Source organism: Phyllobates terribilis, unplaced genomic scaffold, assembly GCF_046119375.1.
Source record: "Phyllobates terribilis strain yellow unplaced genomic scaffold, ASM4611937v1 Scaffold_9__5_contigs__length_417890890, whole genome shotgun sequence".
Taxonomy (NCBI): Eukaryota; Metazoa; Chordata; class Amphibia; order Anura; family Dendrobatidae; genus Phyllobates; species Phyllobates terribilis.
The window spans coordinates 147,956,275-147,974,847 of NW_027362769.1; the positions used below are offsets into that span (position 1 = coordinate 147,956,275).

At 46.1% G+C, this 18,573-nt stretch overlaps 1 protein-coding gene across 2 annotated transcripts in view; it reads right to left on the reverse strand.

The window, feature by feature from the left end:
* GALNT13 (polypeptide N-acetylgalactosaminyltransferase 13) overlaps window positions 1-18,573 on the reverse strand; it is a 556,185-nt gene that overhangs the window by 323,986 nt on the left and 213,626 nt on the right. The window lies entirely within an intron of this gene.

Below are 18,573 nucleotides of genomic sequence, written 5' to 3' on the forward strand. Positions count from 1 at the left end.
CCCGCTTCGACTTCATCTTACATTTCCGCCCGGCGGACAAGAATGTCAAAGCTGATGCCTTGTCCCGATCCTTCCTGTCCTCCGATCAAGAGGAGGAGCCTATGCACATCATCGACCCCTCCAAGGTGATGAATGTAGCCCCCTTGGATCTGACTCGTCTTCCACCCGGTAAGACGTTTGTAGCTGTACCAGATCGTGAGAAGGTTCTTCGCTGGGGTCATTCTTCTAAACTAGCTGGCCATGCTGGCCAAAAGAAGACCTTCCTGCTCATTACCCGGCATTACTGGTGGCCTACCCGGCGTAAGGATGTTGTAGACTTCGTCACGGCCTGTTCGTCTTGTGCCCGCAACAAAGTTCCCAGACATCTACCAGCCGGTTATCTTCTGCCCCTTCCCGTACCCGCTGCTCCATGGCAGCACATTGCTATGGACTTTATCACCGACCTTCCTGTTTCTGCCGGGTGTACAGTCATTTGGGTGGTCGATGACCGCTTTTCTAAAATGGCCCACTTCATTCCCCTGCCTGGTCTCCCATCTGCACCCGAGCTGGCTAAGGACTTTATCTGCCACATTTTCCGTCTCCATGGCCTATCCCTCCACATCGTGTCGGATCGAGGGGTTCAGTTCACCTCACACTTCTGGAGAGCCACATGTAAGCTGCTGGACGTCACCCTGGATTTCTCCTCCGCTTACCACCCACAGTCCAATGGTCAAGTGGAGCGGATCAATCACATCCTTACCAGCTGCCTCCGGCACTTCGTTAATGCCCACCATTCCGATTGGGTGGACCTCCTACCTTGGGCCGAGTTCTCTTATAATAACCATGAGAGTGAATCCTCTTCCAAGTCCCCGTTCTTTATAGTTTGTGGCCAACATCCCCGGATTCCGTTTCCCGTCTCCGCTTCTGTGGACAACCTTGCTGCGGGGTCTCTTGTCAGCGAATTTTCTACCATTTGGGAGAGTACTAGGTCCGCTCTTCTTCTGTCTTCCGAGCGGATGAAGAGATATGCTGATAAGAGACGTCTGGATCCACCTCTGTTTCGTCCAGGAGACAAGGTCTGGCTCTCCTCCAAACATGTGCGGCTCAAAGTACCCTCCTCCACGTTGGGCCCTCGATTCATCGGTCCTTTCGAAGTCCTCAGGCAAATTAATCCAGTAGCATACAAATTAAAACTCCCGGCCACCCTACGCATTCCCAACTCCTTCCACGTATCTCTCCTCAAACCCGTTATCCTTAACACTTTTTCCAACAATCCAGGTACTCCTCCTGCTCCGGTTTCTGCTGAGGACGTCTTTGAGGTAGAGAGTATTCTGGCCACCAAAAAGGTAAGGGGGAGAACTTTTTTTCTGGTGGACTGGAAGGGGTTTGGTCCTGAGGAGAGAACGTGGGAACCCAGGGAGAACATCAGCGCCCTGCTTCTTCTTGAGAAATTTCTCTCTGGCCTAAAAAAGGGGGGGCCTAAAGGGGGGGGTACTGTAGCATCAGCGTCTCTGCCCACTGCCCTCTCACCTTCCCGCTCCTGGCGTGGAGTCCTCCTGCGCTCCCCTCCTCGCTGCTGCCGGCGCGCGCTCCTTCCCGGGCTTTGTGCTTAGGGCGCGCGCGCGCTCCCCCTCTCTTAAAGGGACCGCGCGCGCCGTCCTAAGGAGTCCCCGGCCAATGGCCGGAGGACCTCCCATATATAAAGCACCTCCTCCAAAATGGAGGTGCCCGAGCAAAGTTGTTGCACAGTTTCTGATCTCTGCTTCAGCCCTCAGGTCCCGCTGCTAGCCTGACTCCCCGTCCTGCCTGCCAGCCTGTTATCTGCCCGTTACCTGCCGAGCCTGCCAGCCTGCTCACCTGGAGCGCTCACCTGTTACCTGCCTGGTACCTGCCTGTTACCTGCCCTGTCTGCCAGTCCGCTCACCTGGGAGCATCCGCCTGTTACCTGCCCTGTCTGTCTGTCCGCTCACCTGGGAGCATCCGTCTGTTACCTGCAGAGTCCGTCAGCCCGCTCACCTGGGAGCGCTCATCTGTTACCTGCTGTGTCTGTCATACCGGTCACCTGGGAGCGCCCACCTGTTACCTGCCTGTTACCTGCCTTGTTGGTCTGCCCGCTCACCTGGGAGCACCCGCCTGTTTCCTGCCAGCCTGCCTGGAGGCTCTGCCGCCACTTGCTGTGAACACCTGCCTGGTAAACCTAGAGACCACTACCTGCTCTGCTGTCACGTACCATGACCACCTGTCAGCTACCAGAGACTTCTGCCTGCTTGCCGTGTCCATCCGTCATACCAGTCAGCCCCAGCCATCTGACCCGTGGGAGCCACCTGCTCTCTTACAAGGTCGTCCCCAGAGTAGCACCTGGTCCCTCAGCCCGGATCCTCCCTGGTCACGGTGTTGTTTGCTGCCGTCCGACCAGGGTCGGTTCGGGTTGATACTTAGTCACGCCCTTCTGGGTCCCTCCTTGCACCTCGGCACAGAGGTTCCACCACCCGGACCCGTTACATTAGGTTATCAGGAATGCTTATGGTGACCCCTTTATTGCCCTAGGCCACCATGGATGCCAATATTATCCCTTTTATTGACCTAGTCAACCTGGGATGCTGATATTAACATGTTTACTGCCCTGGTCAACCAGGGATGCTAATATTAACCTGTTTACTGCCCTAGACCACCAGGGATGCTGATATTAAACCATTTACTGCCCTAGACCACCAGGAAGGCTGAAACTAAACATTTTACTGCCCTAGACCACCAGGGATGCTGATATTTAACACTTTACTGCCCTAGACCACAGCGGATGCGGATATAACCCTGTTTACTGTCCTAGGTGCCCAGAGATGCTGGCATTAACATGTTTACTGCCCTCGACCACCAAGGATGCTGATATTAACTTCTTTATTGCCCTAAATTAACAGAAACACTGATATTACCTATTTTACTGACCTTTAACACCAGGGATATTGTCAAAACTGTAGATAATCAAAAATATTGGTACTGACCCCTCAAAAACTCTTGACCACCTTGGCATTTGGCATGGACGTCTGTGATATCTTCTACAGCCATTGATTTTAGCAATAACCCCTATAACACCCTAGACCACCAGAGATATAAGCATTGACACTCTCAATATCCTAGTCCGCTAGGGAGGTAAAGGGTCAAACTAAACATCTAAACTTTTGTACCAACGTGTGTGAAGCATTAGCGTGATCTCTGATATTAGGGAAATGTTCCTGTATGTAATTCCCTATAGATGTAGCTTTATATTGGAGAAATGCAATGTAGGGAAATAATACCTGCAGCATCGATGGTGACTGTGGCTCTTGGATGCTTTTTTGCAATGCAATAACATTGATGGTGTAAAGCGCAGACAACCGAGGTTGTAACGGAGACAAGACAACAATGCTGTTCTTTCTGCTGACAGCGAGATCCCCTGCTGTCCAAAAAGCTGCTTTCTAGTCTGCCACTGATTCTGCAGGCGCTGATCTGCTACGCCTGACTGTCATCTTTATGCAGCTTCATACGTGAAAATTCCTATCGCTTCCTAATTACCTACCTCCGAATGTGTAATATCCGCCGACCTCGGGCACGTATCTCACTTAGCGTATCGTTACCGGTCTTTAAAATCCATTATGTAACCGGTAGCATAGCAGTAACATAAATGATAGGGGTTGTAGTCATTCTTGGTTCAGCCTGGCAGCTTTAATAAAGGTCACAGGAGTCCGGGGTGTCTTTACATACATAGTAATTTGCAGGATGGTACGTTTCATTGCAAAACATTGGTCTTGTAAGCAATACAATGTAAAGGGGAGTAATTCTGCCGAAAATTAATGAGCCGAATAATATACACAAAATAATTGAGGGGCTCTTACATTTGCCCGTCGTGCTCTCTTCACAGCAATCTCAATATTGGAAGGAAGAAGCTTCTCTAAAAAGAGCAGGTAACGTGACCAGCAGAAATATACTGGATAGGTGATAAAGGTCAGATCGTGGGGGAAACCCAGAATCGCCGGAATCACTGCAATGTGATCAATTGTTTCTATAGGGTTTGAATAGAGAAGACGATATTCCATTCCAACTGCCTCTTGTCAGCAGCAACTTAAAGGGGGTCTGACGGCCCAAACCGACAGTATAAACGAAGCACACAGCCTTGTAGGGAATATAGCCCCTAGAAAAACCACATCAGTATTGATCTAATCGCTGCCTCCATTCTGCAGAAACTGAAGTTTAATCAAATATGCTAAACAGAGTGCTCGGTGCACCCTTGGTGTAGCCAAGAGACTCAGTGCACCATTCTTCCCACTTGTTTTGCATATTCCTTCCTTCCTCACTCATAATTGACATCTCTAGCTTGCCTGGAACGATCACTGCCTGAAAAGAAAGCTCAGGAAAGCCAGCGCTATCAATCACAAATGAGAGAGATGGGGATAAAACCAGTGAGTGGAAACGGTGCAATGAACCTCTTGGCTATACGTAGGGTGCACCGAGTTCCCTAATTCACATATTTATTTTGGTGCCCTGAGTCTCTTGGCTACCCCCAGGGTACACCAAGACCCCTTATTCGCATCATTATTTTGGTGCACTGAGCAGCTTGGCTAACCCCACGGTGCACCGAGCATCCTAATTCACATCTTTCTTTTGGTGCACTGAGCATCTTGGCTACACCCAAGGTGCATCGAGCGCCATAATTCACATCTTTCTTTTGGTGCACTGAGGCTCTTGGCTACCCCCAGGGTGCACTGAGCACCATAACTCACATCTTTATTTTGGTGCACTGAGCCTCTTGACTACACCCAGGGTGCACCGAGGCCCTTTATTCACATCTTTATTTCTGTGCACTGAGTCTCTTGGCTACACCCAAGGTGCATCAAACACCCTAATTCACATCTTTATCTTTATTTTGGTGCACTGAGCCTCTTGGCTAAACCCAAGGTACATCGAGCACCATAATTCACATCTTTATTTTGGTGTACTGAGCCTCTTGGCTACACCCAGGGTGCTTCCAGCACACTAATTCACATCTTTATTTCAGCATCAGTTCCTGTAAAACAAAATAAAGGCAGCAATTAGATCACTATAGGCGCTATATCCCCTACAAGGCTATGTGCTCAGGGTATACTGTCAGTTTTGGGATGACACACTCTCTTTAAATGGTCTCTGCTGTTTCAACAAACCTTGCATAAATCAATACTACAAGCAAGAGAATGTAAGAAACTTTGTGATATATTTTATTAGAGACATTTTCTTCTTTCTCCACTGATGAGCCACTTCTTCCCTCCCTACCCACTTCCTGAAGTCAACACTCAGAAATACATCTAAAGTCATTCTTGGTCAAAATAAGACAGACTGCTAGTTTACTGAGGGATTGGATATCAGATTACAGCTGTCTGTAAGTCTGCTGAAGTCTGTGGAGTTGAAGTGAAAGAGAGAAGCACAGAACCTGGCAGGTTACCTCTCATCCCAGAGCTGGAATCACAGCTACACTGCTCAATACTGTTGTATAATTTTATACATGCTGCTGTTGCTTTGGAATTTGTACTACCTAGAAACAGGTGGGCAGGAATATGTCCTGTCCATGTGTACTGTGTATGGGAAACATCATAGCAGTTAGTCTGCACCCACCAGCTCAGAGACAACTGAAAATTAGAGACAGAGCCTGCAGAAGGCAAACTAGTGAAAAATGCAAGATACAAGTCCTATGATGGCCGTATATAGTGTTATTTGTCATGTACACATGGGACAAATTATTCTTAATAGTCACCTGAAACAAAAGGTTCACTGTAACACCTAATAATCATCCAATGGATGCAGGTCCAGGGTGCAGAGGTAACAGTCACACACTGGCCCTGGTAACATAGAGGGAGGTTTCTGTATATATGTACAGTAAGTTGTTGAATATTTCATTTTTGGGGAATATGATTTTGTGTCACAATTTTGCTAAAGAACATAAGTTATCCAACTTTTTTCATAAAGTATGGCGTCTCCGAAAGGTTCTACACTAAGAGAGAAAAGTTACTGACCCATGGTAGCTTTTTTTCTGGCCCTCATCATTTCCTGATAATGGAGTACACATCACACAATGTCCTCAGGGTTGAAAAATGTGTGAAAACACCATGTTGTTCACACTCCATTAAGTCCACTCTGCATATTGTTCAGATAAATGACTGGAATATACAGAGCGTGCTCGCTTCTGGGGAACGTATTAGAGGTTCATTGTACAAAACGCAACTTACTGTAAGACTCACATTAGGAGGTTGGCATAGAACAATGCCAATATGTCACACTGGAATAAAAATAGGGATTGGATTGAAGAGCTGGTCAGCGTGTTGTGCAACCACTGCCAGCAAATCTAATCGCCCCTTATTGTCTTACTGCAATGGATTCATTAAAAATAATTGCGGATAAACTACTGCGGATTTATGGGAACAATAGCACATTACCCTTATGGTACAAAGGGCAAAACTGAGGCATAGTGCGGCCATCCAGTGTGAAAAGCATGGCTCATCATCAGATAGTATGTGGGCAAAGTATGGCACTATGGGCATTGTGTGTGGTCATAGGCTTTCTGAGCTCTACAGGGGCATCACTGAGCATTAGGTGGGCACAGCATGGCACCATTCTGACTCTTAGTGGACACTGTTTGGCTTAATATAAGCAGATTGAGGTTCTGTAGAGGCAACTATGGCACTGTCTTAGCATTATGTGGGTACTATATGGGCTAATTATGACAGGAGGGAAAATTGACCTCCTGTTTCTACATAGAGCTTAAAAGGACCTGATGTCATAGACCTAATGGAAAAGAGAAGAATTAACTGCGTAAAAAGGCAAAATGAGCAATTGTAAGTACACAGTTCTGTATAATATGATGATTGCAATATTTTAAGAGGATAACAATTTTGATGGGAGGAGGAGGAGTGCTTCTTTAAGTTGTGCTGCAGTCTGCTCTGTAAAGTAATACACGGAGAACGTAGAAGCTAAACAGTCCACATTTCTAATGAAACCCTATTGAAAAAATATCCAAAAATACATTCATTTAAATAAAAAATAAAGTCCCAAACTGCCAATTTCCAGTGTATACTGCATTTTTACTATTCAGAGTATTTGTCAGGAATGCTCCTGGTTCATTTGGCAACCTGATGCATGCCAAAAAAAAAGTATTCCTATAAAAGTTGTATTGAGGATTTCCGGCAAAGCGTCTGTTCTCTGCCTTGTTTCCAAACAACCTGGCCAAAGCAATCTCTTTGCACCCAGGAACTGCACACATGTTCTGGAAGTTCTCTCCTAGTTACACCCTGTATCCTTTGTTTAGCATTGTGACTTTCATGATGACAGCCTGCATGTGGGGTGCAGATGCAACTTTTTTAAAAGTTTTATTTTATAAATATGGCTTATGGCAACTCTGCCTATAGCATTTCTCACTCTGCATCCATCACACAGTCCTTTTTGGTGCAAATCTCATAATACCGTCAAGATATTTCTCCTAAAATTGCATAAAAAGTGGCACTTTGGGCTTGATACATGGGGCACTCCATCTGGTGGGATTTATTGCAAGCATGCAACTTGCAGTTCTGTGCAATTGTTGCAGCCTGATCTCAACATCATGGCATGAAAAAAAAAGTCTTGTATAGTTCAAGTCTGCTACCATTTAGTCCAAAAGAAAATTCTGCCTGTGGAAACTAGGACGTGCTGACATCCAGAGACATATTTGAATATTTTAATGAAATATCATCTGCATCTGATTCAGTAGGATATGTCGGCAGTAACAAGGGCAACGCTCATAGTAACCTCATTTTCTACATTAAATTCGCACTAGCTGTCAGGGGACTCTGTGCCTCTGTGATTACACTATGATGATGGCAACTTAATATTTTCCCATAACCGGCTGCAGTTTACTAATTAAAGACTAAGGCCATTATTGTGCTTTGTTTATGTAGGGCCGGCAGGACAGGTTTATACTCCAATTAAAGCGCACATGTCGCGCAAAAATACTTCAACATTTAAGTATCCTCTGCTGAGTTTTCTGCTTTACGAGCAACCACACAATTACTAAGTGGCTTCCTTGGCCTTGTGTCATCAATACTCACTGCAGAAAAATAATACTGACCAATCCTAAAATTATTATAGGGACCTCTGTATCAAAAGGCCCCAATCTACCATGTACCATTTGCAAAATTGGTGTCTTCTTATATGATGTAGGGGCTTTTGGGCGACTTAAAGTTCTAGGTTCGGAGCATGGCTTCAACCTCTGATCCGCTAATAACTATGCTCCTCTCTGCACCATAAATAGAGGACTCATTTTACTCACCTGCCCCAGTGTCAGCACTGAGAGTGGCCTGCTGGTCCAGTCTCTTCTCTTGCACATCAGGCCGCCACGGCATCATCATTGAAACTTGACTCAGGTGGCAAGATATTGGCTAAGTATTCAAGTAGTTGGCTTTCCTGTTGCCCCACACCTGCAAACTCAACTCTTCCATTCTGGTCATCGAGGATCAAGCAATTCTATATCAAGCTGTACTCTGCTACAATGCTCTGCTACATTGTGATTTTGTTGCAAACTTGGCTCTTCTACAGGGATTTCCCATTGCTGAATCAATTCGGCTACATAGTTGTGTCGGCCTCCATTGTAATTTCAATTACAATATGCTACATCTCAATGCCAGCTTTGCTGCTGCTGCTGCTGCTGATGTTTCAGTTCAGCTACTCCATTGTTCCAGCTCTGCAACCTCAAAACCATTGTTCCATCTAGATTGCCTTGCTGCAACAGTGCCACCATTCATCTGGACCAATGGCTTCAAAGATTCTCCTCTACAAGTGAGACGTAACAAATACTATGAGGAATTCACAATATACTAATTAATTATATTACTAGTAGTGATGAGCGAGTATGTTCGGTTAACCCTTTCGGCGAGTATGCTCGGGCAAGTACCGAATATCTTCAGCGTGCTCGGTGATGTGTTTGAATCACAAACTCCAGTCCTCGCGGCCTCCAGACAGATCATGTTTTCAGGATCTCCTTAGTATTGTGCAGGTGATGGAATTATTAGCAAGGCATCAGAAATTGTCACAGGTTCTCTCAACTGTGCAATACTAGAGAAATCCTTTAAACATGATCAGTTGGGGAGCTGTGAGGACTGGGGATCAGGAACATTGGGACAGATTATTTCCAAAACAGAAGGTCTTGTGAGGTGATCCCCAGTATGGATTGGTTAGTTAGTACTCACCAAAAGGGGTCTAAGGAAGGGCAACCTGTGACCAGCCACATGGTCACCAGTGACATAGTCATGGGTGGCCAAGGTTCACTGTTGTGTATGAGAAACCAGGCCATTAGCTGAAGCACCTGATCTGGTCTCACAAAAGAGCAACTATAGCATTAATTGTGGAAAAGTTACAGATACCAATCATAGAAAGGTGTCAATGATAACCGTGTGATCCTCCATTTCTCCTGTAGAGGCGCTGCAGCGGAATTGAACACGTCTTACCATTTTTCTACATAGATTGCAGCAGATTACAACAATTTTGTGCAACACCAACACCCACTAAAATTGATAGGATCCATAATAACATTTACTTTTAAGGGGTTTTCTTTTGCTAACAGTAACAAAAGGAACATAGGACTTTCCGAACATTTACCATATGGCATACATCTCTGTTTTTTCTCTAGAACATCATAGAATCAGGGGAGAATATTATAATCTGTTTTCCAGAGTATGAAACAAATTGCTGATAGAATTCAACCACGAGATTTTTCAATTAACAGAATAAATAAACTCTTCACATTGAGGTTGAAAGTAACAAAGAAATAAAGGGTTTTTCATCATTTCATTCCCCGCTGTGTTACCCGCCGGTTCACCGGCTATTTTATTATAATTTTCCCTATCTGATTTCTTCTCTCTGTTAGTCGCAGTGGCGGTGTTGGAGCGTGTCTTTTTCTTATTGCCTTCAAGGCCTGTAAGTGACTTTTCTACAGTTACTTGGCCTCTGGATTGTTTTCTTACCTTTGAACGTTTCGCTTGACGATATTCAACAGAAACTGCACCAGTCAAGTGACGAACACTTGCTCGTAGCTACGTCTAAAGGTCACATCTCTCTGTATATTATCCTTGATCTCTCAGAAGCTTCATACATCAAAAAACAACAACCTTCTACCGAGTGAATTTTCGTGCTCCTAAGCAGCCGGCTCCTTACGGTTCAATTGACACTAATGGAATGTTCTTTTATGGTCTGATATTTTTATCGTGTATGTATTCCAGAACAGCAAGGTGAGAGGACATAGAGCTGTATACCGAGGACGGGATCAAAACAAGACTATTTATTTCAGTCCGAGATAAGGAAAGCAAAGTATTGCCTAAATGACTCCATATTTCATGGAGATTACATCTAGATGTTAAAGGAAACCTGTCATCATTGGCGTTCTGCCCGAACAACCAGCAGCAGAACATCTCTACAGGGTTCCTTTATTCCGAGAGCTATGGTCACGGTACTTTCAGACAACTTGATCTCATTTAACCCCTTCACACCTCAAGAAGTAGTTATATATCATGGAGCGGGTCGAGGTGTGCGTAGTCTGTATTTGAACCCAGTGGTGCAGTATAGGCAGCCAGAACCCGGGAAAAGGTGAGTTTTTTTGCACTCACTAAAAGGGGTACTGGTAACCCGCGCAGATAAGCTATTACCGGAATAAGATAATATTAAGATCTATGGGTCAGACATAAATCTCCCCAAGAATCTGCCTCCAGGGCTAATTTTAAATGAAAGGGAGAGTTACCAGTGTGAGTCATGTAATAACTGACAGTCTGCTCTCCTGATCTACATGTCTCACACTGGTAACGCCCCCTTTCACTTACAATAAGCTCTAGAGGCAGATTATCTATGCAGTGAGATCAGGAGAACAGAGAGCGGCCATTAAACTTTGTGCCCCCTTCTATTTAAATAATCTCTAGAGACAGATTCTTTGGGAGATCTATGCCTGGCCCATAGATCTTAACAGCTCATTTACCTATAAGAAAAATGTGGATTTCTCTGGAATAAGACATCGGATCGCAGATATCAAGATATCATTTTATTCAGCTTCCTATGACCTATATGCCTATATAGACGGCTTAGGAGGGTTCATCCTACTAATAGATTCCCTTTAAACCTTTTTGCCTATAGGCTCAAATCATAGTCTAACCCAGCTAACCTAAGTCATAAGTCATTCATTAATTGAGCAATATAGATCAGATTCATAATCAGAATTATTGAAATATTGGGTAAGAAAATTACATTTTCAAATTGCGAATTACATTTTACTAATTTCCTTAAAGAGTGTTTCACATTCCATGTTGAGGATAAATTCCCTTGAAAGCATGGAAGGAGCTTTGGTTAGGTTTTATGATTTGGTGCACTCCGTTGACTGAGCATTATACCGGGCACACTTACATTTGGTATTCAGCCTAAGTAAATGTTGGAAGCAGAATCCCGAGCACAGATATAAGCCTCAATCAGATACAGAGCAGGAGAAGAGGTGAACCGGGTCCAGTTTATTTTATTGTTGTTCTCCACTCATCTCCTATTTAGCAGGTTGTAAAGTCAAAGACTACACTAATCATTTCCTGGGCTTTCCATAAGTTATCAGCAAAAGGCAAATGCAATAGCACGGGAAGTCAATTTCATGCTAGACTAACCTTGAAGTCTTAAATCTGCATTCACTTTGCAGGATGATGTATTGCCATTGAGAAACACTAAAGATTATGTACATCACTTGTTATCTAACAGAATGTCGTCAGCAAACCCAAGAAAGTGTAAATCTCAAAGAACGGGACCATTTTCTGCAGTAAACCTTCAACTGTGTAATACTGTTTTTTTGGTCACCCACTGTGAAAGCGGAGCCTGGCGATGAAAGTACACGCAGGTCTGTGTGATGTATTATAGGAAGCAGCATGGAAGAATAAAAGCAGAGACTGTTGCATAAAAAAACAATATTAATAATAAAACACAATACTATAACTTGCATTGCTAACTTTTTGAAATGCCTGCACCTTGGGACATTGTTCTTTATGCCAGGACGAGCATGATTTTCTTCCCATAGCCACATATAGTCTTTACAAGCCATGCTCCATCATGTCGATCCCATGCCCAATGATTCTGACTCCATCTAATAAGAGATCATCCCGAAATTATGCACATAAAACCTTCCAGAAGATCTGCTTCCTGTAAGGTTTCGCCGGTGCAAGGGAGATTTGTAAACCGTCAACTTCGGTCATCAGGTGCCACCATATTTATTCTATGAGTGGCACTGTTGATGGTAGAGACATCATCATGACCAGATGCTCTGGACGGCACAGGCTCTGTCCATCCAGAGATACCAGTGTGACTTGGACTTTTTGTAGTGCTAGTCTTGACAGTATGGTGTCTGTGCTGCCCACTAGGAGAAATAAGCTCCCTTCTGTGGCCTATAGGACAGCACCACACCCTACTTAAACTCCCAGCAAATTGCTGGGATTTGACAGTTATAATTTATACTTGCTCTGGTTTAGTTCCGTTATTCAGCTCTTGTTCAGCCTGTTTGATTCCAGTTTCGGACCTTCCCTTGTGTTTTGTTTACTCTTTTTCCTGAAGAATCTGTTCTTGTCCCTGACCTTATGGTAGTCACATGGCTTTCTGACCACCCTTTGTCAGATTTTTCCATCAAAAATTGAAGGAATAATGGGTTAAAAACTGCGCTGCCAGACAAAGGATTAAGGATAAATGGAGCCAATGATCCAGGAGATAAAATGCGGCTTATTTGTCTACGTGTTTCGAAATAGCAACACTTCTTCTTCAGGAAAAACACAGGTGTTTTTAACCCATTATTGCTGCAATCGTTGTCCTTCCTTTGGTGGAAGTCATGTCGAAGCGATATTCATGGTCGTGGTACAGAACCTAATAAGGTGAGCAGTTTTTGCTTTTTTTCTCTGATCCTAGTCAAATTTAATCAGTTAAGACCCTATTTGCACTATTGTTCCTCCAATCTTTCCACATCAGATTTTTCCAGCAGCCACTCTGTGGATCCAACTCAGGAGTCCCCGTGTAAGTATCAATTCCTGTACAAAGGTTAAAGGGTGAAGGCAAGGGGACTCGTCCGTCCGTTGGGATCTGCTAGACAAAGTGTCTACAGCAACGCCCATCTCTGAAAGTCTTATTAAAAGCTGCCACTCACAGTGCTCACTGCCAAAATATCTCTCAGGAGTTTTAGAGGTCTCCACAATTTCCAGGGTCCTCCCAGATTTTACGAGATAGATGGCAATGGTGTAGTTTAATGGTGAGTAGTGTTGAGCATTCCGATACTGAAATATCGGGTATCGGCCGATATTCGCGGTATCGGAATTCCGATACTTAATTCCGATACTATTGCAATATCGTATACCGGAATCGGAAGTTCCCATAATGCAATGAGACATTTTCATTTTATTCAGCCAATGAGGATCCTAAGAAGTGTGGGCACATCCTGTTAGGCATGTAGGCATCTTAACTAATGGCATGGCTGTGATTGGCTGCTGAAATGATGTCATGATGCACTATAAAAGCCACCGCCGCCATTTTGAGCTCACTCTGCTGTGAATTCAGTTAGGGATAGGACGCTGTTGTTCTGAGGGACAGTTTTAGCTACCTATTTGCTCTATACTGCTTTACCCAAGCTACTTTCTAAATCACTGTGCCTTGCAGTGCTAGTGCACAGTTCCCTGTGCTGTTCACCGCTATCTGCAAGGTCTGTGTGTGTGAGTGCAGCTCACCCTGTAGTGTGTGCTTCAGCCAAGTCTGGTTGTAGTGCACTCAGTGTGTGTCACTGCCTCATACATTGTCCTTTTTTGCCAATTCATAATTTTTCCTGATATCTCCTATTAGTGTGGTGGTTCCATCTGTATTCAGCTAAATTGGTTCCAAACACACTATATAGGAGTAGATAGAGAAATTTTTTTCCGTCTTGCAGCACTAGTGCACAGTGCTCTGCATCTGTACTGTTCACCGCTGTCTGCAAGGTCTGGTGTGTGAGTGCAGCTCACCCTGTAGTGTGTGCTTCAACCCCGTCTGGTTGTAGTGCACTCAGTGTGTGTCACTGCCTCATACATTGTCCTTTATTGCCAATTCATAATTTTTCCTGATATCTCCTATTAGTGTGGTGGTTCCATCTGTATTCAGCTAAATTGGTTCCAAACACACTATATAGGAGTAGATAGAGAATTTTTTTTCCGTCTTGCAGCACTAGTGCACAGTGCTCTGCATCTGTACTGTTCACCGCTGTCTGCAAGGTCTGGTGTGTGAGTGCAGCTCACCCTGTAGTGTGTGCTTCAACCCCGTCTGGTTGTAGTGCACTCAGTGTGTGTCACTGCCTCATACATTGTCCTTTATTGCCAATTCATAATTTTTCCTGATATCTCCTATTAGTGTGGTGGTTCCATCCATATTCAGCTAAATTGATTCCAAACACACTATATAGGAGTAGATAGAGGAGCCTTTCTGCAGCATTGGGCCCTGCAGCCCCAGCCAGATTAGTATTAGCCTATTTTTTGCAGCCTCATCTATTGCATTGTAGGTTACCTTCCTACATTGTAATAGCTACAAAAAGTTTGTGATACTATCGTTATTACATCTTTAGGCACATCCAGTGTCTTTTTGTGACAAAAAAAACCTAAATAAAGTTCACCAAACACTCCACTTTACAGTTGTGTAGGCCACATTAGCTCATATTAAAGTCTAGTCCACACTTTATAAAATTAGTGTTTCTTATACCTGTTAGCAGCTGTTCAGGAATAAGCACACTAAGCCCTTAGTACTTTTCTGCCTATCTTTATCAGTCTACCAAGATGAAGAAGGCAGGGAGTAAGGCATGTGGTCGTGGTCGTGGGCGTGGGCGTGGAGTTTCTGCAGGGAGAGGACGTGAGGATTCTGTGCCTGCAGGGAGAGGACGTGGGGATTCTGTGCCTGCTGCGGGCACCAGTGACTCAGCATCCCCCAGTTTTACCAGGGAACAGTCCTTTATGCGCAGCTTTGTAGGAGCTAGCCGTACCCCACTGCTGCGCGAGGACCAAATTGAAGCCGTTGTCGGATGGATGGCAGCTAACGCATCGACTTCAATTAGTTCCAGATCCTCTCAGGTCCTGAGCACTGAAGAGCACCCATCTGTCTCTTCACCACCTGCCAAATTGCCCAGGCAGTCAGAGAGCCCTGGACAGGAGCCATCTCTACTTCTGTTCTCTGAATCTCTTGGCTTGGAAAGAGGGGGCCAGCCAAGCAGAATTCGAGAATTTGAAGAAGAGGTAGTATGCAGTGATGCGCAACCGTTTTGTCTCTCTGAATCTGAAGAGGCGGGTGGGCCAGTGCCTATGGTCAGCAGCACACCTCAGTACGCATCTGATGATGAGACTCAGGTGCCACTTTCTGGTGCGTACTGTGCTGTCGAGACTACCCAGGAGAAGCAGTTGTTTGAAGAGGGTGGTGTAGATGATGAGGTCCTTGACCCATCATGGCGTGAGGGACAGGAAGGTGGTGGGAGCAGCTCTGAGGAAGAGATTCCCCGAACGGCCCAAAAAGGAGGGAGAGGGAGGGGGCAGACTTGGTTGCCTGTAGCCTCCACTTCGGCACCCATTAGGAGCATGGCTCTTCCAAAATCCAAAGCGGGCGCTCCCAAGACTTGCAGTGCCTGGTCCTTTTTTGACACAGTTGCAGATGACATTTGCTTTGTCAAATGCAAGCTGTGTAATCAGAAGGTGAAAAGAGGGAAAAGTGTCAGCAACCTCAATACCACAAATATGTGGAAACATGTGCGGACCAAGCACGTGGTGGAGTTACACAAACACACTGAAGACCTAGGCCAACCTACAGCGCCACCTACCACCTCTTCAGCTCGTGTTGTAGCCTCTTCCTCCAGCTCACACACAGCTGGTTCGGCTTCCTCACAGGATCGCCATGGAAGAATCTCTGGCACTGTTGTACAGAGACACAGTGTAATTCCACCCACAGCACCACTTTCCCAGTCATCCTCACACTCCCAGGCCAGTCTACAGCCATCGTTAGCACAGGCATGGGAGAAAAGGCGCCCATACTCGGCAAACCACCCCCGAGCACAGGCTCTGAATGCTGGCATTGCTAAACTACTGGCCCTTGAAATGCTATCATTCAGGCTGGTGGAGACTGACACATTCCGTAACTTTATGGCATTGGCAGTCCCACAATACAACGTGCCCAGCCGCTTTTATTTCAGCAGGCAAGCCGTCCCTGCCCTGCAACATCATGTGGAGGGAAAAATTAAACATGCGCTACAAAACGCCGTCAGTAGCAAGGTCCACCTGACCACTGATGCGTGGACCAGTAAGCATGGACAGGGACGATACCTTTCCCTCACTGCCCATTGGGTAAATGTTGTGGAGCCGGGTACAGATCTTGAGAGTGGCGCTGTACGTGTTCTGCCAACTCCAAGGATTGCAGGAATCCAGTCTGTACACATTGACTCCTCCTCATACTCCAGTTCCTCTGAATCAGCGCTGCAGGAGCCGTCACGGTCTACCTCCACATCGACCCGTGAACGGTTACCTGTTATGATGACCGATATGAGCACAGCCGTGGCCAAACGTCAACAGGCCGTATTAAAATTAATTTCTTTGGGGAATCGAAGCCACACAGCGCAGGAGCTCTGGAATGCCATCAAGCAGCAGAGTGACGTGTGGTTTGTGCCAGCGAATCTCCAGCCAGGCATGGTAGTGTGTGACAATGGCCGAAATCTGGTGGCAGCTCTGGGCCTAGGCAACCTCACTCACATCCCATGTCTGGCACATGTGCTCAACTTGGTCGTGCAGAGTTTTTTGAGGGACTATCCGGATCTTGATGCACTGCTTCACAAGGTCCGCATAGAGTGCGCTCACTTGCGGCGTTCCAGCAATGCAAGATCACGCATTGCAGCTCTGCAGCGCCGATTATGTCTTCCGGAACATCGCATCATATGTGACCTACCCACCAGGTGGAATTCAACGTTACATATGTTGGAGAGGTTGTGTGAGCAGCAGGCAGCAGTAATGGAGTACCAGCTGCAGCAGGCGCAAACAAGTCGCAGTGCGCGCCGTTCACACTTCACCACCACTGAGTGGGCCTCTATGAAGGACATTTGCCACGTTTTGCGTGCCTTCGATTATTCCACGCGGATGGCGAGTGCAGATGATGCACTAGTCAGCATGACTATCCCCCTTATCTGCCTGCTTGAAAAAACACTGCAAGCACTAAGGGACGAGGTTTTGGAAGAGGTGGAGGATGAGGAGTCACAAATGCCATCTGCTTCTCTACAGTCTGCGCAACGTGGTTCCTCACAAAGGCCTAGGCAGGGGACACTTTGTGAGGAGGATGAGGAGGAGTCAATGGATGAGGAAGACATCTGTCCAGAGGAGGGAGGTACACAATGCTCTAGTAGTCAGTATCTAGAGCGAGGGTGGGGTGATGCAGAGCAGGCAGAGATCACGCCTCAAGCAGGGGACAGCGTTTCTTGGCCAGTTGGCAGTCTGCAGCACATGGTTGATTTCATGCTGCAGTGCCTCAGAAACGACCGCCGCATCGCCCACATTCTCAACACGGCTGATTATTGGGTGTCCACCCTCCTAGATCCTCGCTACCGGGACAACTTACAAAGCCTCATAACACCATTGAACCGGGAGCGTAAAATGCGGGAGTACCAAGACGCACTGGTGCATTCCATCATGTTCTCCATTCCAACCGAGAGCAGTGCTGCTAGTGCTTTACAAAGCAGCTCAGTGCGTCGAGGCAGTGGAGGAAGCTCTGCACAAAGAGGGAGCAGAAGCAGCGCCTCAGCACAAGGCAAGACCAGTATGGCCGAAATGTGGCAAAGTTTTGTGTCCCCGCCGCCACAAATGTCTACACCATCACAGACAGCTCCAGTCAGCAGGAGGCAACGTTTCCGTCAGATGGTGACAGACTACATGTCTTGCCCTCTTAGTGTACTCCCAGACGGCTCTTCTCCCTTCAAGTTTTGGGTCTGTAAGCTGGATACATGGCCAGAGCTTAGTCAGTATGCACTGGAGGTGCTAGCTTGCCCTGCTGCTAGTGTATTATCGGAACGCGTCTTTAGTGCCGCAGGTGGTGTACTAACAGACCGTCGCATGCGACTATCCTCCGATAACGTTGACCGGCTTACTTTTCTCAAAATGAACAAGGCCTGGATCTCTCATGAATTTGCCAGTCCTCTTCCAGAATAAATAATTGGTTGGCAACAGTATCCAGGTCTCCTGTTCTGTTCATGTTTCTACCACCTGAACTGTAATCCCTGAGCTCCAACACCGCCAGTTGGCGCTCGGAAGTGCCGTCTGCACAGTCAACACTTGCTGCCGTGTTATTGGGGTTCAGTAACGTCAGCTGTTCTCCTGCTGTGCGGACGGCAATTTCTCCTGATTTGTCCACATCCACTGTACTACACATTTTAAAGTTGCTCCAATTACTCCTCTGGCTCCTCTGTTTTCATTCTTATCCCTGGGCTCCAGCACCGCCAGTTGGCGCTCGGAAGTGCTGTCTGCACAGTCAACACTTGCTACCATGTTATTGGGGTTCAGTAACGTCAGCTGTTCCCCTGCTGTGCGGACG